The following is a 27,159-nucleotide window of genomic DNA, read 5'->3' on the forward strand; positions in this document are numbered from 1 at the left end:
AATGACAACCATCACTTGCAATTGTGAGGTTGTAACCCCAAGAATAATTACTAAATCCCTGCTAAATTCTTTCTTCCTTTATCTATTTTTTTTTTGGTTCCAATTCCAGCAGGTGACCTCCAAAACTAGCATTGATTGAGGTCAGAGAGGACTAATGTGATTTCCCCAAACAGTACTTTGTTGTTGAAAATAAAACAACAAAGAGAGAGCATGCTTCATAGGAGACTTGTTGTCAGAACTTGAATTTAAAGAGACTTTTCTCTTTTCTAAAGGATAATTGTGAGAGAAATCCTCATGTTATGTTTGGACATATGATGTTTTTTGAAGACAAGATTATTAGAAGCACGGTGTTACATCTTTTGGCTGTGCCCTAATTTATTTAATCATTCTTCTATTGTTGGACAGTTCAATTATTTCCACTTTGTTTGCTGTTATAAGTGATAAGCCACATTCTAGTACTTAGATCTCTGGGCACGTTGCAGATTCCTTCCTTGGGACCAATTCCCATGGGGTCAAAGGGTGTGGATATTTTATTTTTTTAAAATATATTTTATTGATTTTGTACAGAGAGAGAGATAGAAAGCTAGAAACATCGATGAAAGAGAGTCATCGATTAGCTGCCTCTTGCACACCCCCTACTGGGGATATGCCTGAAACCAAGGTACATGCCCTTGACTGGAATCGAACCCGGGACCCTTCAGTCCCCAAGCCGATGCTCTATCTATTGAGCCAAACCGGTCTCGGCGGGTGTGGATATTTTAAAGGGTCCCAATACATTGTGCCTAATTGCCCTTCAGAAAGTTTGCGTCAGTTGACAGTCCCGTCAGCAGTGAATGAAGGTGGCGCTTTATAATGAACGTACATTGTTTCTGAAATGGATGGGGAGAGTGCTTCTCCGTAAGCCTATCGAGTTTCTTGTAGAGTTCCATAACTTATTAGAGCTATAGGTCTTGGGACTCACCCAGTTCTGCTGATTTCCCAATAGGCTTGCACCCCTCTTTGATGGGAAGCTCCCTACCCCAAGGGGTACCTTTGCCAGGATTGGATGGCTTTAGTGCTAGCTCTCCTTCAGTTCAGCCAAAATCTGCTCCCCTGTAATTGGCACGATTAGGCAGATATTTTCTGTGTGCCTCCATTAGGCACCTGGCTTATCTCTACACTAGGCACAGTCACCAATTGGAGTTGAAGGAAAGATAAATTGAGTGTAATGAGTGCCAGGCACCATACCAACTACCACCCCATGAAGCTGGGGTTATTGTCCCATAGTTTAAAGATAGGGAAATTAAGGTTCTCAGAACTTGAACATCTTCTTAAAAAAAAAAAAAAATATATATATATATATATATATATATATATACACACACACACACACACACAAAATATATACATATATACATATATATATATATATATACATATATATATATATATATATATATATATATATATATATATATATAATTGATTTTTTACAGAGAGGAAGAGAGAGGGATAGAGAGTTAGAAACATCGATGAGAGAGAAAACATCGATCAGCTGCCTTTTGCACACCCTGAAATGGGGATGTGCCAGCAACTAAGGTACATGGCCTTGACTGAAATCAAACCTGGGACCTTGCAGTCCTCAGGCTGATGCTCTATCCATTGAGCCAAACTGGTTTTGGCGAATTTGAGCATCTTGTTCAAACTGGCATAGTTGTAAAGTTGAGGGACTGGGAGCAAACCAGGTCTGTCTGACTTTCTAGGGCTCACACTGTCTTCCTTACTCGAACTTTTTGGAGCTATTTAAACCAAGTCTGCCCTGTAGGATAAGGCCCCTTGCCATGTCTGGTGGGCATACTTCAAGGCTTTCCAGAACAGCCCTGGCTTTGTCTCCTGACCTGTTCTCCCCATAAATGCATCGGTTGTGGTCTGCACTGAGTCCACTTGGATAGTCTGGGAACCCCCTTTCTATGGGGACCACCACTAGAGTTGGCTAAAGACGAAACTACATGAAATTGGAAGAGGAAGGGAAACAGAGGCCATTATTCTGGAAGGTCATCATAGTCAGAAGGAGTGACAGATGTAGAGATGCCTGGCAAGTTTCAGCTCTTCTCTCTGGATGCCTGTCCAATGGCAGCCCAGGCCCACTACTGGACATGGCTGCAGACTCTGGAGTTGGGGCCATGTAGGCTCTTATGGGCCTCTCCACCAGCTCCCCCTTCACAGTCCCACTTGGGATGCACTTGGCTTCTCCAAGTGACTGATTAGTAGCTTCTCCCAAAGGTGGGCCAGTAGAGAGGAAAACTGCAGAGCCCTGGGTCCTTGCTGGCTTCTCACAGAGATGTCCCAGTGAGATTTGCATGTTTTAATTTTCTCCAAGGGGAAAGAGGGTGTCCAGGGAGAACTGCTACCTTGGGTCTAATTCCAGCCAAGGTGAGTAGAATTGGTGAGGTAGAAAAGGCCTAAACTTTGAAGAAATGTGAAGGAGTTATACTGGCTCCTGGAATGGGGAAGGTCAGTCTTCCTGGGCGTAGGAGGGTGCTCAAGTCACAGGTGAACCCAAGGCTTGAGCATGTAGAGGGAGACGGATTGAGGGAGAGGATGGTGGACAAGAATGGGATTCTGATCGCATGATGGGGGTTGACCTCACGGTGTCAGGAGTGCCTGTAGGGCATGGTCCCAAGTATCTGCCATGGGATACGTCTGTCAAGTGTCTTTGATCACCTGCCCATGCTGCTCAGTGGACGACAGTGTGCAGTGGCTCTCACCATCTGGACCTTTCTGGGCCTCTCTCCATCACGTTCCCTCTAACACAGCTGGAATGGCTAATGGACAATGAGTTCAGAGATAATCCTATTGATCAACTGCTTCTTAATCTTCTCCTGCTGGTCACTAATCTCTAATGATGCAACCTCCCGGGCCCTGTCCAAGTAGGTGCTTGGCTCAGGCATACTTCGAGACCCAATCTTGTGTAAGAAGATATATGATTCTAGCCTTGGCTGCCTTGTCAAACTTGCAGCTACTCACGCTTGGAACCACTGGCTTTGGGGATAGTAGGATTCAGACTAAGGCATTTTCTTTCTTTCTTTCTTTCTTCCTTCCTTCCTTCCTTCCTTCCTTCCTTCCTTCCTTCCTTCCTTCCTTCCTTCCTTCCTTCCTTTCTTTCTTTCTTTCTTTCTTTCTTTCTTTCTTTCTTTCTTTCTTTCTTTTTAATAAATATTTTATTGATTTTTCACAGAGAGGAAGGGAAAGGGATAGATAGCTAGAAACATCAATGAGAGAGAATCATTGACCATCTGCCTCCTGCACGCCCCCCCCCCGCCACTGGGGATGCGCCCGCAACCAAGGTACATGCCCTTGACCGGAATCAAACCCGGGACCTTTCAGTCCGCAGACCGACGCTCTATCCACTGAGCCAAACTGGTTTCAGTGAGACTAAGGCATTTTTCTAGACAAGGCACATGTAGCAAGAACAGAGCCGAGGGTTGCCCTCTTTTCTTCAGGGGTGACTTTCTCTAGAGTGTGATATCTACTGTTTTACTTATTTTAATGTTTTTATTAGATTTCAGAGAGGAATGAAGAGGGAGAGAGAGATAGAAACATAAATAATGAGAGAGAATCATTGATTGGCTGCCTCCTCCACTCCCCACACTGGGGATCAAGTCCACAGCCCAGGCATATGCCCTGACCAGGAATCGAACTGTGATCTTCTGGTTTCAAGGTCGAAGTGCAACCACTGAGCCACGCTAGTTGGGCAGATACCTACTGTTTTAGAGATGAGGAAGATCCTGGAGTCCAGCCTGTTCCCTAAGCTCATGAACTCTGCAGGAGTCTATCCTTGCTCCATATTCTCACAGACCCTTCCAGCTGTCAATAGCTATGTCCCGCTCTCCCCTGGTTCCCACCTCCTGGCCCAGACTCTATAGAGGCAGGAGGAGTAGGTGTTTGTATCAAACCAATCTGTTCACATGAACCTCTTCTCTGGCCTACGGAGCTCAGCCTCCCTTCTGTGCTGATCTCCCAATTTCCTTGGGGCCCTACCAAGCCTGGGGGACTAGTAACCAGGCTGCCCATCTGAGTAGATTCTTCAACAGCGGCTCAGAGAACCGTTTTCCATTTTCCCCATGCAGACTGAGCCTATTCTGTGAGACCTTGGGGCTTAGCTTTGTGGGGTGGGGCTGAGCTATTTCAGTCCCAGAACTCTGGAATGCTGTGGGGTATGACCTCAATTTGCTGAGCACCACCCCTATTCCAGGGCCTAAGCCAGACCTTCACCTCCAACTCTGCAGCCAGCGTGTCTTCTCTGAGCCATCACGGCACCTCCTTCCTGCCCTCCTCCCCACTTAGCTTCATCAGCAGTGAGAATTCTGGGGCTCCCTCTAGCCTTCTGTGCAGCCTGATCATCCATAGCAGCTTTTCACTGTGAAAAGCCCATTTTTCTCTCTTGCTTCAGCCTGTAACCTCCAGGGGTTACTGAGAGCAGGGAAAGTGATGCCTTGTGCTAACGTGAGGTGTGGTTTTGCATTTTGAAGGAGATCTTGACAGTCTCCAGGAAAAAAGAAAAAAGAAAAAAAAAAAAGATGTCCCCGAATGACCCTCAGTTCTTGGTGAAAAATGCTTAGGGAGAGGAACTCCAGCTCCTATAGCCTCCTGTTACTCTGAGCACCTGGCTGCCTCCGGCTCAGTGCTCCTGAGCTCTGACCTAGGAACCAGGAGATCACAGTTCAATTCCTGGTCAGAGCATATGCCCGGGGTTATTGACTTGATTCCCAGTATGGGGCATGCAGGAGGCAGCCAGTCAATGAGTCTCTCTCATTCTTTTTGTTTCCATCTCTCTCTCCCTCTCCCTTTTCATCGTGAAAAGCCCCTGTCTCTCTTGTTTCTGCCTGCCTTCATTCTGAACACTGGAAGGGTGCAGTAGGGTTCCTCCTGCCATTTGATTCATTCTCAGAAATTTAACTGCCAAGTCTTGGCTTCTCTCCACAGGAAAAACACACAACCCACTCAGGTGCTTGAAAGCAGCTGCCACCAGTGAGGAGAAAGTGCCTTAGCCCGGGGATGAACCCCAGTCAGGGTTAGAGAGGATTTCTCTTGTATCCATCCACTCTCAATCTCGGGAACTAACTCGGGATAGAGAGTTAGAAACATGATCAGCTGCCTCCTGCACACTCCCTACTGGGTATGTGCCTGCAACCAAGGTACATGCCTTTGACCAGAATCCAACCTGGACCCTTGAATCCGTAGGCCGCCACTCTATCCATTGAGCCAAACTGGTTAGGGCTAGGATATTAAAAAAAAAAAAAAAAAAAAAAAAAAAAATATATATATATATATATATATATATATATATCAATATATATATATCAATATATATCTATATCTATCTATCTATCTATCTATCTATCTATCTATCTATCTATCTATCTATCTATATTGATTTCAGAGGAGAAGGGAGAGAGACAGAAACATCAATGATGACAGAGACTCATTGATCAGCTGCCTCCCACATACCCCATACTGGGGATCAAGCCTACAACCCAGGCATGTGCCCTGACCTGGAATCAAACCATGACCTCCTGGTTCACAGGTCAATGCTCAACCACTGAGCCATGGTGGCTGGGCTGTTAGGATATTTTTTATACTTCTAAGATGCTTGCAGAACATGACAAGTGTGTGCAGTGGAGAAAGCCTTGGCCTAAGCAGCAGGGACATAGGTTCTGGTTCCAGATCTTCTAACTTGCTGTGTGATCTTGGGCAAGTCCCTTCCTCATGCTGGGCCTCCATTTTCTTGTCTGTATAACGAGCGGATTGGATGAGATCAACTGTAAGAATCTGGCTAGCTCTCAAGTAATCACTGTCGTCACAAAACCACTTAAGTTTATTGAATGTTTCCATATGTTTTCCTGCATTCTCTCATTGAAACCTGTAATTACTTGACAGTCTTTTTCAGCAGAGGAAATGAAGGCTCAGAGATGCTAGTAATATGTCTGGGATCACACAGCCAGGAAATGGCGAGGCTTGTTTGATGCCAGAGCCTTGACGGGCCCTTCAGAAAAAGGAGGTTGCAGGCTGTGGGCGTCTCATTGTGATCAGCATTCTTAGCTTTCGAGGCTGCTCTCTGGACCCCGCTGCTGTCCTCGCCACGGACAGTGGGATGGAATCAGTATGTTTAATAAAGCCTGGCAGGTTTTGAATCGTCTTACCCTGTCTAAGGTAATGGATAGTCCTCAGCCCTGACCCTCAGACAGCACGCTGTCCCTGGGTTGCATTGATGTCCTTTAAATGCCAAAGCTGCATCAGGTCCTATTTTTTTGTTTCCACAGGGGAGGCCAAGCATCTCAGAAACTGGAGTCAAATCAGAATTTTCCCAGGCAGCACTTTCTTCATGACACCTTCAACATACGAAATGGCCCTTCCGCCGCATGCAGGCGCCGAGGATTTTTTCTTAAATTAAGAATTTGATCCATTCCTTCAGCTCCCCTCCAGGGGTTACAGAGAGCAGGGAAAGTGATGCCTTGTGCTAATGTGAGGTGTGGTTTTGCATTTTGAAGGAGATCTTGGCAGTCTCCAGGCAAAAAAAGAGATGTCCCCGAATGACCCTCAGTTCTTGGTGAGAAATGCTAGCTTGTGTAAGGGCCTCCTGTCCCCTGGATATCCAAAGTCTGTCTGTTTGTGGGTCAAATGACAAAGTGGAAGGGCATGTGTGTGCGTGCGCGCATGTCTGCTGGGGGGCATAGAGACACTGGGACTGCTCTATTCTGAGCGGGTGCTCTGCAGAGGAAGAGCGCTGAACAGGGAGTCTGGAGGTGACCTTGGAGCCCCCCTTACTGGGCTGTTGTGAGCTTCCATCAACATGGCTCACCAGGATAGGAGCCTGGCACAGTGGTATTTGTAGGCCCTTCTGGGCTGGGGACCTGGCACCTGCCTTGGTGAGGGCAACTGACACTGGAAGGGAGAGGGAGCAGGTCTTGGGGAGGGAAGATGGCAGGAAGCCAAGCAAATAGTTTGTTTTGGCTCGGACAAGTTGCTTGGCCTCTCTGTGCCTCATCTGAAAAACAGGGTAGAAACAGTATTTACATCACAGATTGGTGGGAAGATAAACCGAGTGCTAATGAAAGTGCATGATCCAGGGCAAATCTTATTCTTTTCATACAGGAGCTTTTCTTTCTTCTTCTTCTTTTTAAATCTTCCAGTGAGGATATTTTCTTATTGATTTTTAGGGAGAGTGGAAGAGAGAGGGAAAAACAGAGAGAAACATCAATGTGTGAGAGAGAAACACATTGGTTGGTTGCCTCCTGCATGCACCCCTACCAGAGCCCGGGCCAGGGAAAAGCCTGAAACCAAGGTACATGCCTTTACCTGGAATCAAATCTGGGACACTTTGGTCTGCAGGCCGACACTCTATCCACTGAGGCAAACTGGTAGCCTACATGAATTTCTCTTGAAGCTGTGTGTCTGTACAGTTGAGACTTTATTTTAGAGAAGTTTTAGATTTATGGAAAAATAGATCAGACAGTACAGAGGGTTCCCATATAGCTGCTCCCACAGTTTTCCCTATCATTTACGTCTTGTGTGAATGAGTAGGGTACATTTATTACAGCTGATGAACCAAAACTGATACACTATCATTAACTAAGGTTCTTTGTGTGCATTAGTGTTTACTCTTGGTGTTGGACATTGTGTGATTTCTGACAAATATCATCATTATAGTATCATCCAGAGTAATTTTATTGTCCTCAAAATCCTCTGTGTGCCTCTTATGTGTCCCATCCTCCTCCCCTCTGGTCATTAGGCAACCACTGGCCCCTGGGTCCTGCCCTTTCTGGAATGTCCTATGCATAGGATCATACAGTATGCAGCCTTTGTAGGTTGGTGTCTTAACTTAGTAACATGCATTTAAGGCTCCTCCATCTTTTCCTGGCTCGATAGTTCATTTCTCTTTATCAAGAAATAGTACATTATTCCATTGTCTGGATGTATCACCATTTACTCATTCATCCACTGACGGACCTCTTGGGCACTCCGGGTTTTGGCATTTACTAACTTCATAATATCTGGGAGGTGTCATGGTTTGAGGACAGGGACTTTAGAATCAGTCTGAGTGGCTCCAGATTCTGCCACCAGCTGGGTGATCTTGCAAAATTATTTAATCTCTTTCACTTTCCTTCCCTGAGAAATGGGGATATGAAAGGCTATCACAGACAGCTACTCTGGGATGGCTCAAATGGAATAGAAATTTCTCTCTCAGTAATAGTATGGGTGGGGTGGGCTCCAAGCCAACTGCCACTCTGGGTAATTCAGGGACCCAAACCCACCATACAGCCTTCCTGGAGGTACTGCAATCCCAGGTTGATGTGTGGAGTGGATGAAGCAAGCTCCTTATTCCATCTCCTAATTCCCAAAATCTACTTAATATATTGTCCTCAGACAGAGGACATATTAAACTGATAAGAAGAGATACTACACTTGATCGTAGCCAAAAGGCTGAGAAGCAATCAAACCCACCATTTCAACACTAGGTTTCCAGTCACTGAGGGGGCTTGATCCCTGCCAGAGGGCAGAAAGTAGGGAGTGTGGGGAGTTCCTCCCTTAACCTGGCCTGGAAGTGGCCCTCATGACTCTTGCTCACATACTAATGGACAGAACTTGGGCACATGACCTTTCTTCACTGCTGGGAAGCTGGGAAATGTAGTTTAGCAATGCCCCTGGCTTCAATTCTAAGGAGAGGACAGGGAGAGTAGGGTTTGGTGGATAGCTGGCAGTCTCTGCCATGTAATAGAACCTAATTCATAGGTTTGTGATGAGTATTAAATGAGAGGACTTGTGTAAAATCCGTAGATTGGTGCATTGTTAGTGCTCAATATGTGTTTGTTCTATGATTATTCACTTGAAATTGAAAGGTCAGAGCATTTCTGGGCTGGGGCCTTTGGAATGATCTGGATCAGTGGATTTCACACTGGGTTCAGCTGACCCCTTCTGACCTCTCAGGGACCCCTGGGGGTGGGGAGTTTCAACCAGAAGCACTCCTACCTTAGCCAGTTCACAGACTGGATTCTAGATAAGATTCCATGGAAGTCTGCAGCTTGAAAAACACACACATAAGCACCATCAACTTAGGGCAATTCCCTGAAGTAACACAGTGGGTTCTTTCTCTTTCCCAGGAGCTTCACCTTGTGTCAGCTTGTCTCTTGGTTGGGGTAGCGCAGGCCTGGGCTCCAGCTTCATCTGAGACACCAGCGAAAACACCAGCAGGGATGGTGATAAGAACAGGAGAAACAGGGGAGTCCCCTGAGAGTATGGGCTGAAGTCAACCAACTGCCCCCTGCATTGAATGGGATGAGGGCTTAGCCTGACTCTGCTGGCCCAGGGTCCGGGTGGACAGGGACAGCCTCTGGGATCAGCAGGGTCGGATACACATGAAGTTCAGGACTTCACATCTATGCCTGATACATTTCATCCTGGCACAATGACGCCCAGCCCAGGGCCCCAGCTCATCCAGATGGGTTGAAGCCAGCTCTATCGTATTTGTATTTGCTCGTCCCTTGTATTTGCTCTGTTTCCTGGCCTCAGGGCTTCTGTGATGACCTTGCCTTCTTGTCTGCATGTGCTATCAGGAGGCTGTGGAGCGGAGTGTTAGGAGTAAGGGCTTGGTGTCACCAGATTCACATTCAAATCCCAGCTCATCTGCCTGTTGTGTGACCTCCAGCTCACTCATGTGTTTGTGTGTGACCTTCAGTGCTACTTCCTCTCCTAGGCCTTCGGTTTCTCATCTGGGAAATGCAGACAATAGTACCTTCTCAGAGGATTGGCATTAGGATTAAGAAAGATAATGTGCGTAAAACCCTAGAATAAGTCCGTAATAAAGGGCAGCTATTGTCAATTATTTGTGATCCTCGCCAAGAAAGTTTAAAATACTAAGCAATGTATTATAATATAATAGACTTGCTATAAAAAAAACCCTGAAGGATATAAAAGTCTATTCCTCCTGTTGTAATCCCTTCTCCACCCACTTCCATATCTCACTCCAGAGGTTGCACTTCTTAAAATAATCTTTAATGAGCCATAAGCTCCAAGGTTACAGTCAAGAAACCTTGCTCTGCTTTGCCTTATAAAGTCCCTCACCCGCTGGCTCTAGCCTACCTTTCCTCTTTCACTTCTTGCCAATCCTGCCTCTCCATTCCCATCCTCTTTTAAGTTCCAGCTACACTGAACTGCTAATCCAGATGCTTTGTCTTTGCCAGTGCTATTTCTATTGCTGGAAGTGTGTATCCTCCCTTACTGCTCATCGAACTCCTACTCACACTTCAAAACCCAGTCCACGTGTCTCCTCCTCTTTGTGAAACCCTCCTTGATTGCCCATGTTCCTTATGTGTCACATTACCATGCTGGGAATAATCTGATATGGGCCCACACCCCTCACCTGGGACCAGGCTGCACTGAGGCAGGGAGCTGGGTCTCAATCTCTTCTCTTCCCTGGAGCCCAGCAGGTGATCTGGGACAGAAATTTCTTGTGGTTTACATTTACATACTAACCAAAACCCTTGCCCCAGCTCCAGCCCTGTGCTTCCGATTTCCCTTTTGTTGAAGGAAGCATGGAGCTAAGGCCGGCCCTAGTCTTGTGGTTCTGATGGAGCCAGTGCTCCCTGGAGGGAGGTTGGGTGAGTTTAATGAAGTTAATGGCTGGGGAGGTATAAATGGGTTTGCTCTGCAGAACAACCAGAGCGTGGATTCCGTCTCTGAGACAAGTGGAGAGAGAAAGGCAATGCTGGCATTTCTCTTCCCCTGGCTGTGTCCTGGGGAGACTTGATTGGCCAGGCTTCAGGCTCCTAAGGGCCCTTGCCGTGGACCTCTTAGAATGGGACTGGTGCTCGTGACTCTAGAGTTTAGAAGTAGTTTGAGCAGCTACAAAGGTCTAGAACCTTCTGCCAGAGACACTGGGGTTCATTTCCTCTACACATCTTTTTGCAGTCCCTCTGATTTGGGAATGGAGACAGCCAGGTAGGCACATGCCATGTTGGCTTGGGTGCCTCCACTGAGCACCTGTGCTGTGTCCGCCTGTGTCATCTTGACCACTGTGGCCCTGGGGCAGTTGAGTTGCCTTCTGTTGTCCTCTTTCCTTCCTGTCATTCTGCTGTTTTTGTACATCCTGACCCCAACTCAAATTTCAAGATTCATTCCAAACACTATCTCCTCCAGGAAGCGTTCCTTGATCCTCCTGCTCTCTCTCTAAGCTAGGATGGATTTTCTTTTTTAATTCCCATGCACTTTTGGCATTGATTGCCTCATATTAATATTTATTTAATTTTTAAGTTACCAAGCAAATACATACCTCTTTTAAAAAGTCAAACAAAAAAGGGATTTATTTAAAAAATCAAGAATTTGCTTCTACTTTTCCTCATCTGAAATCCTGCCCCTTTCCCAGTAAACCCTTTTAAACATTTGGAGTGTTCTTTTTATAGCTTTCTTCATGGTTGATGTGCACACACACACACACATACACACACACACACACACACACACACACACACACACACAATGTTGGAGACAGCTTCTGACATGGCTCCTAATGACCCTACTTTGTGTATTCTTGCCTTGGTGTATGCCTCCCCTTGAGTGGGAGCTGGACCTAGTTACTTGTTTCTAATGAATAGAATACGACACAATTGATAGGATGTCACTTCCATGAATAAGTCACAAAACACCTCAAGTTTTGCCTTCTTGGTAGTCTCTATAGCTCTTTTCATGTGTTTGTTCTGACAGAGAGGGTCACCTGGTGAGAAACTGAGGGTGGCTCCACCACTTGCCAATACTGTCAGTGCACCAAGGAACGTGGAAGGCCGATGGGTCTTGGGTGCTAGCAGGGCTGACACTAAGTACCGATTGTTCATGTTGAGATAGTGGTGGTTCAAGGCAATTTCCTTATTTGATAATCCTTTTATTGTTTATCAGACTTTACATTTGATATGCCTGCAGAGAAGCCAGGCCTGGGCTTCTCTCAAGTGAATAAAAAACAAACAGTACTGAGAAGTTGGTGTGTCTCTTTAAGAAAGAGGTCTCCACCTGGTCCCCAATGCCTTCTAAATTCATATTTTTTTTTATAGCATTTTCATTTGTTTATTGGCTCCTCCTTCAGACCCTGAACTCTGCCTCAAAGGTTGAGGCAGCCCCTGGCCAATCACCACTGAGGAGTTGAGGACCTCTGTCCAAAAGCTCTGAAGGAGCTTAATCCTTCCAACAACCACATAAGTGAGCTTGGACACAATCCTTCCACAGTCAAACCTTCGGATGACTGTAACCCCAGCAGACACCTTGATTACAGTCCCACAGGAGACCCTGAGCCTGAGGACCCAGCTAAGCAGTGCCTGGGTTCCTGACACATACAAATTGGATGTTGTTCCAACCTGCTGGGCTTTGGGGCAATTTGTTACATGGCAATAGATAACTAACACATCTTACATGCTGGCACTTTTATTTCTATAGGAGAAATGTATAATAGCATTATTAAGGAGCAAACAGGTGTATACATTTTAATTGTTAGCAGATGGCGCTATCTTCTAAAATACTGTAGCAATGCCCTTTCTACCAGCCCATGCTGGTAGAAAGGGCATCAAAACTGATTATTATCAATCTTTTACAATTTTTGCTACTCCGGTAGGTGAAATGGCATCTCATCATGTTTTTGTTATAGTTTGCATTTCCCCTACTAAAAAAGTTGAGCATTTTTTCTTATATTTATTGTGTATCTGTATTTCATTAGATAAATATTTACTGAACCCCTAATGTGTGCCAGGTGCTATTATATTATCTATAATAATAAAAGCATAATATATTAATTAGACTGGACATCCTTCCAGACGTTCTTCTGGGCATCCTTCCAGACGACCTTCTGGATGAAGCCAGTGATGGGGGCTGAGGCAGACGTGGCCATGGCAGCAGCAGGGAGCCGAGTGCCTTGCATGAATTTCATGCTTCGGGCCTCTAGTTAAGACATAAGTCATGAACCTTGCCCTTAAAGAGCACACAGCTTAATGGGGAAGATTAACATTAAAAAAAAAAAAGATGATAAGTCCTGAAATAAACATTTGCATCCAGTATTCTGGAAACACAAACATAAAAGAGACCATAATTCCTGGGGCTGCTTGAGAAGACAGGTGGAGGAGTGGGCATTTGAACAAGATATTGAAGAGGGTGTAGAAGTTTGTCAAATGGAGAGGAGTAGAGCCTGGGCAAAGATCCAGAGGCATGCCAGGTTGGCATTCAGCAAGGCTGGAAGAGAGAAGGCAGAGTGATGCAGGAATGAGGAGGAATGGGCTGGAGTTGAGACCGAGTGGGTCAGTTATGGATGATGGGGAGAAGATTCAGCAGCTAAGCTCAGGCCTTTGGACACTGTCATGCAGGCCACCGGGAACCCCTGAAGATCTTCCAGCAGAAGAATGACATGATGGATTGACATGGCTCAGATTTATTTGTGCATCTGCCACATCTCATTGACTAGGGGACATGAGGGTCTGTCTCAGTTTCATCCCCGCGCCTCTCCCAGCACACAAGCAGCATCCAGTGTGTGTGTGTTCTGCTTGAACCCATTGGGATGGGACTGGCCAACGTGGCTGAAAACATCAGTGTGGCTGTGAGTGAGAGCCATAGACTGGGGCATTTGGGACTCAGGAAGGAAGAGCGCCTGTCGTGGTCCCAAAAGATGACCCAGGACCACAAAAGCCTCCCAGGTGTCCAGGACCCACGTGGGTTCCCTGCAGCTGACGCCTGCTGGGAGCGCTCCTGCTGCTTCTCACAGGCATGGGCTTCTCTCCAGGCAGCTCCTGCGAGACGACCAGGGGCCTCAGCCCCAACAGACAGATGGCTTCCTTCCTTCTTCTATTTTGCCTTGGTGTCGTTTGTTTTCCAACTAGCCATGATGGAGGCTCCTCATTGTATTTTTAATAAGGCTAGATGGTCTCCAGGAGGAAAGAGGATGAGCTGAAAGAGCCCTTCATATTTCCCTTGTGCAACAACCCTCCCCTGACAAATGTAGTTCTTTTTCTCGTGCATGAACCACAATCGATTTCCCCTCTGTCAGAATCCCTCAGGCGTTGCCAGTCTCCTAATGGTAACCGATGAGGACACACTGGGCTCCTGTTGTTAGTGGAGCCGCCAGTGGTGCGGCATGTCTATGACCTACTCGCTGCAGGATTAGAAGAACAATTTGTCAACAGTAATAAAGGTACAATCTATTGAGTGCCTACTGTGTGCCAGGCACTGTGCCAAGGGCTTTGCCTATATAATCTGGTTCAGTCTTCTCACTACTTCTGTGACATCTGTGTTATTATTATCCCCACTTTACAGGTGATGAAGCAGGGGCACAGGGAGGTTAATGACTAGGTCAGTACAGCACTGACACTGAGCAGAGGGGCCAGGGCCTGCAGCCTCTGTATGGAAGCCCAGTGCCTGCAGATGCACATCCAGGCTTCAGCCAACTCAAACTCTCCATGTGGGTTCCCATCATGTGCCTTAAAGGAATGTGTCTTCAGATGATGTCATGCTGGCCATTGGTGCAGTGTCTCTGCATGAGTCTCTCCTCATGGGCTCTGGGGTAAGGGCTTGGGTTCCTGCCCTGGTATTTTGTTCAGAGTAAGATGTATGAAAGGGGTTTAGCTCTCCCACCCCTGGGGCAAAGCCAGGATGGGGTTGTAATCTAGAGATGGAGCCGAGCATTAGACACAATAAGGAACCTGGTTCCTGGGGAAGTGGCCAGAGGGGGGATTAGGGTCTGGGGTGATTGAGGGAATCATGACCAGGTGTCTTTCCTGGGCATCTCACGAGAGTTGGGAGAAGCTCAGAGGGTCTTTTCTTCTGTTTCTGATTTAGCTTTTCTCCCCCGTCTCTCCTCCTCTCTCTGCCCTCTTCCTTATCCTCTTCTATCAATATGGAAATAGTGGTATTGTTTTTCTGAACATAAAAATTCATGCTCTTTGTAAAAAAGTTAGTATGAAAGTTTGAAGACAAATGTAAAGATGATCCCATCATCTTTATCCCCCCGCCCCCAATTCAGAAATAGACCCCATCACATTTGATGTGTAGCCACTCGCTTTAAAAAAAAAAATATTTTATTTATTTTTTACAGAGAGGAAGGGAGAGGGATAGTAAGTCCGAAACATCAATGAAACAGAAACATCGATCAGCTGCCTCTTGCACACCCCCTACCGGGGATGTGCCCGCAACCAAAGTACATGCCCTTGACCGGAATCGAACCTGGGACCCTTGAATCCGCAGGCTGATGCTCTATCCACTGAGCCAAACTGGTTTTGGCTAGCCACTCACTTTTTCTATTTGTTAGAATGGAGTCAGACTACACAAACTGGGTTCCCCGGAGTGTCTCACTATACAATAGACTACGACCACCTCCTGGTACCAACTGTCGATCTGCCTTGCCATTTCATGTGCTGTGTGGGCTTCCACTTTTGGATGAACCATTACTTACACAGATCTTGTTGGTTGTGCGTTCCTGAAATACGGATGTGTATGTCTCAAGGAACTGGTTATGGAAACACCTAACCATGTATCTTTCACTTGTTCGTCTCAGATTTGCCCCTGAACTGAAGACACGAGGGGTTCATGGTTGACAAAAGAGAGGAGAGGAGAGGAGAGAGAGAGAGAGAGAGAGAGAGAGAGAGAGAGAGAGAGAGAGAGAGCGCGAGCGCCCATTTTGGGCACCATGCTGGCAGGATGCCAGGACATGGGCAAAGGGGACACTGGGAGGCATTGCTTATGCGGGCAGCAGTGCTCTGGCTGATGGACAGAGCTTTCTTGGGTAACTTGACATTATAGATGAAAACAAATCCCTGGCCCAACAGAGAATGAGATATCAAACTTCCACTCATCCATCAAATAGGCATCTACATCCATTCATATGTCAGGCTCAGTGCCAGGCACCGGTGATATGGAATCGAATAAATCATGGTTGGTACAAAGTGCCATGAAAAGATTCATGGGAGTGGAGCAGAGGGAAGGACTGTGACCTCTCTGGGCTGTTTGTGAGGAAGGCATTTGAGCCAGATCAGGGTAGGGAGTAGAGAGGAGAGGAAGACTGGGGTCTCCGGGCTGGAAGAATAGGATATTGGCAGTTAGGTGAAAAGCAGAACACGTGCCTGACATGTAGGTGAGAGTGAGAAGGAGGAGAGTGGTAGATGGGAATTAATTGATTAGAACTGATTGGGACCAGGCCTTGAAAGTAATTTTATTAAAGAAAAAAATCTTTATTGTTGAAAGTATTATTTATATCCCCCCTTTTCTCTTATTGACCCCTTATAGCCTGTCCCCAGCCCTCACCTCAGGCCTCCGCCACCCTAGTGTCTGTGTCCCTGGGTTATGCATATCTGCATACAAGTTCTTTGGTTGATCTCTTCTCACCCACTCACCCACCCTCCCTCACCTTCCCTCTGAGATTAGACTATCTGTTCCATGCTTCTATGTCTCTAGATCTATTTTGTTCAGCAGTTTATTTTGTTCATTATATTCCACATATGAGTGAGATCATGTGATACGCGTCTTTCTCTGACTCTTGAAGGGTTTTGAAGGTCAAATGTCATGCTAGGGGATTTATCCTGTAGGCCTTTGGGAGCGATGGAAGAGTTTGGAGCGTGCCAAAGAGCTGATCCAACAAAGATCTCTCTGGTTACTTTCAGCGAAAAAACTGGGGCCTGAGGACCAGGCCCAAGGCTCTTCATGGCCTGCGGGAGAGATGGAGAGGGTTCTAACTGAGGCACATGTCTCAGGGGTGCAGACGATGGGGCCTGTGAAGGAGGGCTGAGACAGAGGGCACTGGGTTTGGTATGGAACAGACATGGGGGCTGGAAAAGGTGCAAAAGGAGGCAGGTCAAGGTGAGAACAGGACATAGACATGCAGAAGGGATTGTGCTGTCCTCTCTCCTGTGCTGCTTAAGGCAGTGGGGAGGAGTCAGCAAAATACCAGTCTTGCTCTGTTTTGCGTGTGGATGCTCCAAGGGTCATAGGCTTACTGTCAAGAGGGCCTTGGAGATGATCCACCCACCTCATTTTATGGATGAGAAAACTGAGACCCAAGAGGGAAGGGATGGGCCCAGGGTCACACATGAAGTCACTTGAAAAGCTGGGGCTACACCCAGGTGCTGTGGTTCCAGGACAGGTTGGTCCCACCTCTGCCAGGAGCCATGACCAGGTGTGGTAACAGCTGTGGGCCGTGGAGCCAGACACACCTGGCTGGGAATCGGGGCTCTGATACTAACCATCGACCTTGGGCAGGCCCATCAGCCCCTCTGAGCTTCCGTTTCTTATCTTGAATGTAGGACTAACAGTTCTTGTAGCGCAGAGTAATCAGGGGGATTGAATGAGACATGTGCTTCAATACACACTGCTTCTCTACCCTCTGTCTGTCCTCCAAGCCTGGCCTCATCATTCCCAATCTCCCATCTCAGAGCAAATCTTTTCACTCTTAACTGAGGCCTCACAAATTTTCTGAATTGGCCATGATTCAGATTAATGGAAACTTCATACCTTTAGAAATTTCCTTCTTAAAATTTTTACTTAATGGAGAGAGAGAGAGAGAGAGAGAGAGAGAGAGAGAGAGAGAGAGAGAGAGAGAGAGAGAGGAGGCAGTGATTTGTTGTCCCACCCATTTATGCATTAATTGATTGTTTCTTAATGTGCAATCTTGGCATATTGGGACAACACTTTAACCATCTGAGCAACTCAGCTAGGGCTTTAGCAAGTTTAACTTCCTTAAGATTCAGTGTTCTTATCCATAAAGTGGGGAAAATAACCCCCACCTCCCAGGATGCTTTGGGAGTTAAGGGAGGTGATACAGGTAAGGCACCTAGCACTGTGCCCAGCCTGGGGCACAGGCTTCATGCCATCTCAGCCATCTCTGCATAGTGATCACCTGGCTCCCAGGAGGCAATGGGGAGCCCTCGATGGGGCACCAGAGAGAAGCTGAGCCTGACATCTCAGAGGCTCCTCGAGGGCATCTTGATGCATTTAGAAAAGGCTGATTTAGGTGGAACCGTCTCCTCTCTGCTGTATCTCTTTTTAACTTACTTTGCTTTGATTTTTCCATTTGTTACTAAGCATGTATGCGTACCTGCCTCTGTGATCTGTGATTAAACACAGCTAACTCTGCAGTGTGAGGAGGAGGCTGTGTTCATTCACGTTTTTTCTTTTTTTCTATTAATGAACACCGAGCTTTTAATATGCATTGGGATACTATGTAGTCTGTTGCTTTTGGTCTCACCACAATTAGAAAGGACTGTAGAACAGTGAGTCCCCTTGGACAAAGTAAGTGAACTCTCTACATTCCTGGATTAGCACGTTTGAATTTAACAGGCATGATCCGCATCTACTATTTTGTCTACTCTAAAGGGCAACCTACCTTTTTACATTGAGAAAAAAGCCAAGTCCTTAGCTGGTTCTATTCTCAGGGCCTTTGCATGTGCTGTTTCCTCACCAGAAACAGTCTCCACTCAGCTAATTTTAGAGTTTCCTTCTTTACTTCTTAATATATATTATTTCTAATATTATAAACATTATTTTAAGGTTCTAAGGTGTTTTTATTGATGGGAATTGTATGCAGTTGTCATCCTTCCATCAGCACATGAAATTACAGCATCATTCAAATATCCAGACCCGTTGAATTCTAATCTTGAACACAGAACAGTTCTCCCTTTATTAACAGCAGAAAACAAAACCTCTGAGTTTATCTTGGAAAATTTAAATTCCAGCCATTGAACAATTTGGAAAGCTGAGCAATCCAGCTTAAAGATGACTTTCTCCTGTTGATGGATTTCCCCCCCCCCCTTTTCTGTAGATGTGTGATTTGGGACCTGGTGGTTGTCCTGGCACTGTGCCCCGGTGAGTACTCTGCACCCAGCCTGCCACTCCCAGCCATTTCCCTTCAACCTGAGTATCCTTGCAGGAAAACATCCTTAGAACCTTTCCTGACAGTTCCCAACCCACTGAGAACAGGGTGGCCCCTTCTGCCGTGCTCTGATCCTCATCTTCCTCTCAGGCCTCGGGGATCACAGGGGTTTTGACCACACCAACAGTTCCCCGAGCCAGGAAAACCGCCAAGCTTAGAAGCTTAGAGTGGCCAAGCAGTGTTTACAAAGGATAAATTCTCCTCTGTCTTGTAGGCACACACGTGTCTGATTTTTCTCACTGTAGCATCCCCCATGCCCTGGCAAGGCCTGGCCCAGAGTAGGTGCTCAATGAATAGTTATTGAATAAACACCAGCCACGGGACTCAGAGGCTGAGCACCTGGGACATGATGGGAAAGGCACCTGGGAGGGGGCCTGCTGATTTCACAGAAGCATTGCCCACCCAAGCCTTGGGTCCTGGGAAGGTGAGGAAGTGGCAGATGACTCTCACTTGGCCATTGTGACCAAAGCACAGGGCTGCCGTTTCATTCTGATGTAACAGGAGACAGAAAAAGGGGTGGGCTGTATGCGTCCTTTCCACCCGTCAATCAGACGTATCACTGCAAGGTTGGGGGTCTTCCGAGTCCCCGCTTGACCCTCACATTCACACAATACCATCTCATCTTCAGTGAGCACTGCTCTGGAGTGGGCTCTCTCGTAAGTGCCTGGCCTGAATAATTCATTTACTCCTCACAGCAATCCTGTGAGCGGGGCACAAATCATATCCCCATTTATAGATGGGGTAACTGAGGCCTGGGCCTGGGAAATAACATGCCTAAGGCCACACAACTAGACAATGGAAAAGCTGGGATTTGAACCCAGGACGCTTTGGCTCTAGAAGCCCCAGGTACTGGGAGTGACCCCATGGCACTAGGACCAGCGTGGGGCAGGCATCAGCCCAGGCCATCCGGCTCCTTTTGAAGAAGCTGGGTTGGAGCTCAATCCTGCTGACCCCAGGAAAAGACTCCTTTCATAGCCTCGGGCAGTGTGTCATAGGGAAAGGGTGTGGGGTGAGAGTCCGTCCACCTGGATTTGAATCCTGCCCCCCAGGTGACCATTTAGTAGCTGATCCAGAGTCCGGCTGGACCCTGCGGCCTGGGGCCTGGAGCACCTGCCTTGACAGCACTGGGCACAGAGCAAGGGGCCACCACCACGTCCCCATGCGCCTGCCCCTGGTCTTTCGAGTCTTACCAGAGAGAACTGGGGGCACAACCCCAGCTCCTGCCCTCAGCCTCGGAGGCTGGGGATCCAGACTTGACAGTGGCTCACCTGGGTGCCATCTGTCCCATGCAGCCCCCTGGTCTAGTCCTCCCAGGTCGAAGCACCTTCCTTGCCTCTTAGTTTTGAAGCCAGCGGTTGTAGGTGAGGACTTTCTAGAATCACAGAACATCCTCCCCAGCCCTGGCCCCACTCCCTGTCCCCAGGCCTTTTGTCCTGAGTGGTTCAAGGCACCCGGCAGCATCTTCGCGTGGAATGAGCACTGGGCTTGGAGCCAGAAGACCTGACCAGGACTTGGACCCCGACACCTGCTCGCTGGGTGACTTGGGGCTGGTGACTCAGCATCTCTGAGTCCGCGTTTCCTCCATCTCTGAAACGGCTTTGCTCTTGAAAGGGCTGCTCTGAGGATTTCATGCGATAAAGTCAGCCAGGGCTCCTCCACCTTCTCTACCAAAGCAGAACCTGGCGACGGGCGCCCTGGGGGTTGGAGGGTGTAGCTTCAAGCGGCCCGCCAACAGCTCCCAAGGTATCTGAAGTCTCCCTGTCGCTTAAAAATTTATGTGCGTATTGCCTTCTGCTCCATAATATATGCAGGCTGTTTCTTTTAACCCAAACGCAGTGTTTTAAGTTGTTTACCGTTGGGTGATTTTAATGCCGGCAAGTAGGGCCGTGCTCGTCACGTGGCTCGGCAGGCTCCCTGGCCCGTGGCCGGGAGCCGCCAGGGGTGGGTGTACCCCAGCTTAAGAAGCATTCATGTAAGAAAAAGTGCTCTGGAAAGAGCAAAGCACGCCACATAAAGGTCAGAGAGTTTTAATGTGGCTGCTGGCGGTAATGGGAAGCGGAACGGTGAGCAAGACGGATGCAGGCAGGAGAGGGAAGGCAAGGCAGGCGGGGGTGGAGGGTGGGTGTGGGGCGGTGCTCAGGCTATGGATGCCAGTCCCAGGTGAGCCAGGGTCCAGCCAGGTTGCTAGACCAAGGCAGGACGGACACCCCCAAGCCTCTGTGGTCTGTAGATTCTCGAGAGCTTATACAGAAACTGGGGTGGACTGCGCTCTGCCCCTGGGGCCTGGTCAGCAGGCCCAGGGCCTGGACTCTGCCTGCTGGGGCCGTGCTGGAGCCTTCTGTCCCCTCCTGCTGGTGACGAGGAATCTTGATGATGTGTGTTTTGCATTCTGCTCCATAATGTGCCTGTTTCTTTTGACACAAAGACAGTGTTTAAAATTATTTACCTTTGCCCGAGCTGGCATGGCTCAGGGGCTGAGTGTCAACCTATGAACCAGGAGGTCACAGTTCAATTCCCGGTCAGGCACAGGCCAGGGTTGTGGCCTTGATCCCCAGTGTGGGGTGTGCAGGAGGCAGCTAAACCATGATTCTCTCTCATCATTGATGTTTGAAAATCAATCAATCAATCAATCAATCAATCAATCAAGTTATTCACCTTTGGGTAATTTTAACACCATTCGATGGGCCATGTTGGTTACATGACTCTGCCAGCTCCCTGGCCCGTGGTTTTGCAGACGAGGCGGCTACTGTCTGCTCAGTCACTGTGAGCCATGCACTCATGGGCTCCTTTGGCGTAGGAGGCTTTCCGGCAATGCCCATCCTCCCCAGACTGCCCTCTTCCGCTCTAGGCTCTCATATTCCCTTCATGGCTGTGGGGCAGAGTGTGTGCGATCCCTCTGGCAACTACCCCTGTCCTCCTAGGGGACCCTTCATATAAACGCTCGCAGGAGAGCCATGGCAATGTTCCAGAATTCTTCAGGTCGGTATGCAAATGAGGCTCCATTGTGACCAGGGCTATGGATGCTCCTTTAGTCTCCTTTCTGCTCCTTTTAAAAACGATAAAGCTCCCGGGCAGAAATATGCACACTTTACAATATTACAGAATGTCTGGAAGCAGATATTTCCAAAGAATTCTGGGAGCCCAAGCAAACACCTTTCTTTCTCCTGCTTATTTCCGGGGGAAAGCGGATAATGAGTTATCCTTCTCACAATCACTGTTCAGTGGGTTTTTGGCCACATTATTCGGAACAAATATAAACAGGGTACATTAAAGGCATGGATTATTGCAAAATAAAATTGGGATACATGAAGCTTAAAATTCTTAATTTTAAACTCCTCCTCACAATAGGCCAGAACTTGATCCTCTGTAATTCTTCGCAAACAGCGTTTGCATTTTATTATCGAGCGGGTTTTAAAGTGGCATAGGATGAGATTTGGCTCATGTTTTTGCATAAATATAATAAAAGGAGGCTTCCCAGTGAACACAGATTTGGGAAATAGTGTTTACTTTTCCTCTCAATTCAAAAGAGTGTGAACTAAAAATTTTTTTTGTTGTTTCAGTAATTTTTCTTTTAAACACAAAGGCTGTGAATTGTTTCTTCCCACAAAGAGCACAAACCAATCTGGGAACAATTACGGTTTTGTGTTTCTCTCTGAGGAGCCCGGGCCCACACTGAGAACTCACCAGTCAGCAAAGAAGGCTCCGTGATGCCCAGATGGCCTATGACTTGTTGGGGAGAGGACCAGGGCTGGGGCTCCAGGCTCAGGACTGGGTGCCAGTTTACCCTGGGGCACGCAGGGCAGGGAGGACCTATGGAGGGTGGGGCATTGTGAAATGGAGGCCCAGGAGAAGGGGAATAAAGTGGCCAGGCCCAACACTTTTTTGAGCCTATCCACTTCCAGAGACCTGCTGAGACCTCTGGGAGGGTAAGTGCTTTTTCAGACGGGCTCTGACATCTCCGAGAGGCCATCTGGGGTCTAGAGCGGGCAGGAGACTATAAAGAAATGGCAAAAGCCTGGGGTCAGCCAGGCCCAAGCCAGGTAAGAATTCTTTCTCTGCCACCCACCAGCTCTTTGACTATGGGCACATGGCTTCACCTCTTTGAGCCTCATTTTTCTGACCTGCAGGATGGGATAATAATAGGATTTACTTCAAAAGATTGTTGTAAAGATTTACGGGAGATAAAATATAGAGAAGAACTTTGCCTGATGCATGGCTTATTTTATCAGCTGTTGTGATTAATTCAAGTGGAGCTGCAACACTCACAGTCAGGATTTGACAGGTCTGGACTCAGTCAGCCTTATGCTTGAATTATTTATGGCTGTCTTGATTATAGTTAAACTAGAGGCCCAGTGCATGAAATATGTGCACTGGGGGTGGGGGGATCTCCCTCAGCCTAGCCTGCTCCTTCTTGCAGTCTGTGACCAATTAGGGGATGGCTGACTGCCGGCTTAGGCCCAATCCCCACCAGTGATCAGGCCTAAGCTGGCAGTCAGACATCCCTCTCGCAATCCGGGATCTCTTGATCCTTACCACCCACCTGCTCATTCTTTACTGCTTGGCTTGCTGCTCCTTAGTGCTGCCTCAAATCATAGCAATCAGTTGTTCTGGTCATTCCACTTAGACTTTAAAAAAAATATATATTTTTATTGAACTCAGAGAGGAGGGAGGAGAGAGAGACAGAAACATCAATGATAAGAGAGAATCATTGATTGGCTGGGGATCGAGCCCACAACCCAGGCATGCGCCCTTGACTGGAATTGACCTTGGGACCCTTCAATCTGCAATCTGACACTCTATCCACTGAGCTATACCAGCTAAGGTTAGGCTTTTATTATATAGTTGCTCTCAGAGGATTTGGGTTGGCTTCGCCTGACTTTGGTACCTTAAATACTCAGTAATTGTGATCTGAATTACATTAAATTTAATTTCTCCTATAAACCGGTTATTTCTGCCCTACTTTTTGTCTTCCCTTTGCCTATATTGTTTCTGCCTTGGGAAAAGAGATCCAGACTCTTGACAATTTCTGTGCTGCGTCTGGCAGTGTTTTCCTTTTGGGACACTCTTCCTGCAATTTACACTCATCACCACCAGGTGGCAGTAGTGCATCAGACCACTTTTGGGAGCCAGGTCCCAGCAGAGAGGATTTCCATCCTTGGGAAATGTGGAAAATGGATTTCATTAAACCGTCTCAATAAGATGCAGCTACTCACCATCCACAACTTTAATCATGGTGATTAAAGTCACAGCAGCTAATGAGACAAAATATAAAGGGTTTGGTACACTCAAGTTATCTTTTCTTAACGAATCCCTGAGGAGTGTGAAATCCGGTGCTCCCATTCCTTCAGGGAAGGCTCTCTCTCTAACAACACCCAGGTTTGCTCCACGTGGTATCACCACTGCCTGTGGCTTCCTTCTGCTCTGCCTTGTATTCACTCGTTCAGCCACACCCACTGCTCCTGTGCTCCGTGCCAGGCCTCATGCAGGGTGTGCTGACCTCATAAAGCTCACCCTCTGGGGTGGGGTCAGGGCTATGGAGACAGAGCAGGAGGTCATGAACCCAAGTGCCTAGAGTGTTGGGGCAGGTGAGGAAGATGAGTGAAGATGGGGTAAGGAGAACAGGGATTTGGGAGCTTGGAGCCCATCTAAAGTTCACCTGATTGTTGCCAGATGGGAAGGTGGCTTTGCATTCCAAGATCTCCCTATTCTTTTTCCTTCCTTCCTTCCCTCCCTCCTTCCTTCCTTCCTTCCTTCCTTCCTTCCTTCCTTCCTTCCTTCCTTCCTTCTCTCTCTCTCTCTCTCTCTCTCTCTCTCTCTCTCTCTCTCTTTCTTTCTTTCTTTCTTTTAATATATATTTTATTGATTTTTTACAGAGAGGAAGGGAGAGGAATAGAAAGCCAGAAACATCGATGAGAGAAAAACATTGACCCCTGCACACCTCCCACTGGGGCTGTGCCCGCAACCAAGGTACATGGCCTTGCCCGGAATTGAACCTGGGACCTTTCAGTCCGCAGGCCGACACTCTATTCACTGAGCCAAACTGGTTTCGGCGAGATCTTCCTATTCTTAAAGGAAATTAATATATTGATTTTTAAAATAGAAAGTTATTTACTGTACATCTCTTACTGGGCCAGATTCGGCTCTTGGGCTGTGAGTCTGAAACTGTGGAAGAGAGGTCACAGGCACAGTGTCCAGGGGACTGTGGAAGCCCAGAGGAGGGCGCCTCAACTTTGCCAGGAGCATTCACTCATTCACTCAGCAAATGCTGGTTGCTTTTCTACTGCGTACAGAGTTCTGTGCTGAGCACTGGGGACGCATAGACGGACAGGTGAGCGCAGCTCTGCCTCATGCAGCCTGGTAGGGGAGGCACGGACCTGACGCTGCCTGGCACGATTTAGGTTTGGCTGTAAATTGTGCTGAGTGACCTGAGGGACAGGCATGAAGGCAAGGACAGTCTGGTGTGAGCCAGGGAGGGCTTCCCTGAGGAAGTGATGTTTGGTCTGAGAGCTGAAGGATACATAGGGGTTGATTTGATCCCCTCACCAGGCCAGCCACTTTCTGCTGAGGGGAACCAAATGCTCAGGTCTAGCTTGGGCAGGGCCGTGACCTGGAGAAGAGGTGCCTTCCCAGGAAGGAGTCCCACGTGACTGGTAGTAGATGCTTTTCCTGCCGTGGAACGTGCCGAATAGGGCGGGAATCACTGGGGATGGGACGCAGGAGGAAAGAGGTTTTTCCAGCTCTGACCTAGGGCGTGTGCCATGGGAGCAGTGTCACAGGGCCCAGCTGGCAGAAGAGAAGCCTGGGGAGGGGCTAGGAGGAGAATACAGTTTCTTCAGAGATCAGACAGAGTCCCAAGCCAGCATTTTGGGAAGGAGACCCGGGCAGAGAACTGAGGCTCAGGCCCCTGGCTCCTGGGGCACAGAGATTCCAGGTTCCCTATCTGGTGCCGTAGAGTGAGCACTGCTCATAGCAGAGCTGAGCTCGGAGGCCAAGGAGGGTGAGGATGCTCAGGGCCCACAGTGCACCACGAGGGTTCAGACGTGGGGTGCGGAGTTGCCCCATGTTTGATGTGTGGGGGAAGGAACCCACCAGACCTGGCTCCACACCGTCTCCCCTCCGTGAGCTGTGTGACCTCGGGCAGGTTGCTTGAACTCACTTGGAGGATAACCATTGTGTATTGTGTGCTCTGTGCTCCGGAGTGGGGTGGTTACCTGGGAGCATCAGTGTGTGGGCCCAGCACCGTGCCTGGCCCACAGAGGGTCAGCACCTCTGAGCTCTGCTGTCGGGAAACTCCTGCCTTCTGCCGTCCTCACACTCACCAGCCCAGAGTTTGTCCCCTTGCCCCAAGCCCTCAAGGTCACAGGAGGCACCTCAAGGTCAAAGGTCTCCATTCATGCTTGTACCTCCTCTCCATCCTCAGCCTCATCGGGCCCTTACTCTGACCACTACTTTTACACCAATTTCTTTAAGAAGGTAGACTCAACATTTGACAGAAGACACAGGCACACACTTTCCAGTATATCCTCTCCAGAGCTGAGGGAAATAGCCCGCGCTGTCCGCAGCCCGGGATCTCTGGGTCTGGGCAGTCGCAGGGGCCTGCCGGTCCCTTGCTGCGTGACCTTGGGCGGGATATACATATGAAAGGGAATCACTTTACAGGTGCCACTGTTTGTCTTCTGTGGGCTGTTTTATGATCGGGAGCTTTTCTTTGGCGTTTTCCTATTTATTTCTGTCGAAGTGGAGGACAGAGCCGTTTCCACCCATCGGGCTGCTTAATGCATGTAGCACGGTCTCCATCCGTCAGCCAACGGCGCCCCTTGGACTTCACCTTCCGCTTGCTCGGCTGGTGTGAGGCGCCAGGGAGAGAGGAGGAAGGGATGCTCCTGCCGAACACCTCCCTCAGGGAGGCTCCTGGAAGATGAGCCTAGGCCAGTGGTGGGCAAACTCCTTAGTCACAGAGCCAAATACCAACAGTGCAACGATTGACATTTCTTTTGAGAGCCAAATTTTTAAAACTTAAACTATGTAGGTAAGTTACATTGTTATTAACTTAATTGGCATACTCTTAAGCTGGCCTTTGCAAAAAACTCAAGAGGCCAAAGAGCCACATGTGGCTTGAGAGCCGCAGTTTGCCGACCACTGGCCTAGTTCAATGCCGGGTCCTGTGCTTGTTGGCGGAGGGACCTGGGGCCCATGGCTGCCCTCCCTGCCCCTCACTGTCCTCAGGGGGGTCGTGA

At 48.0% G+C, this 27,159-nt stretch overlaps 1 non-coding gene across 1 annotated transcript; it reads right to left on the reverse strand.

Moving 5' to 3' along the window:
- Positions 1-8,290: 8,290 nt before the first annotated feature.
- Positions 8,291-8,475, reverse strand: LOC118724951. Its single transcript, XR_004989741.1, has one exon. It is a non-coding gene; the product is annotated as a U2 spliceosomal RNA (small nuclear RNA).
- Positions 8,476-27,159: the final 18,684 nt, after the last annotated feature.

This window comes from Pipistrellus kuhlii, unplaced genomic scaffold (assembly GCF_014108245.1).
Source record: "Pipistrellus kuhlii isolate mPipKuh1 unplaced genomic scaffold, mPipKuh1.p scaffold_m20_p_2, whole genome shotgun sequence".
Classification (NCBI taxonomy): domain Eukaryota; kingdom Metazoa; phylum Chordata; class Mammalia; order Chiroptera; family Vespertilionidae; genus Pipistrellus; species Pipistrellus kuhlii.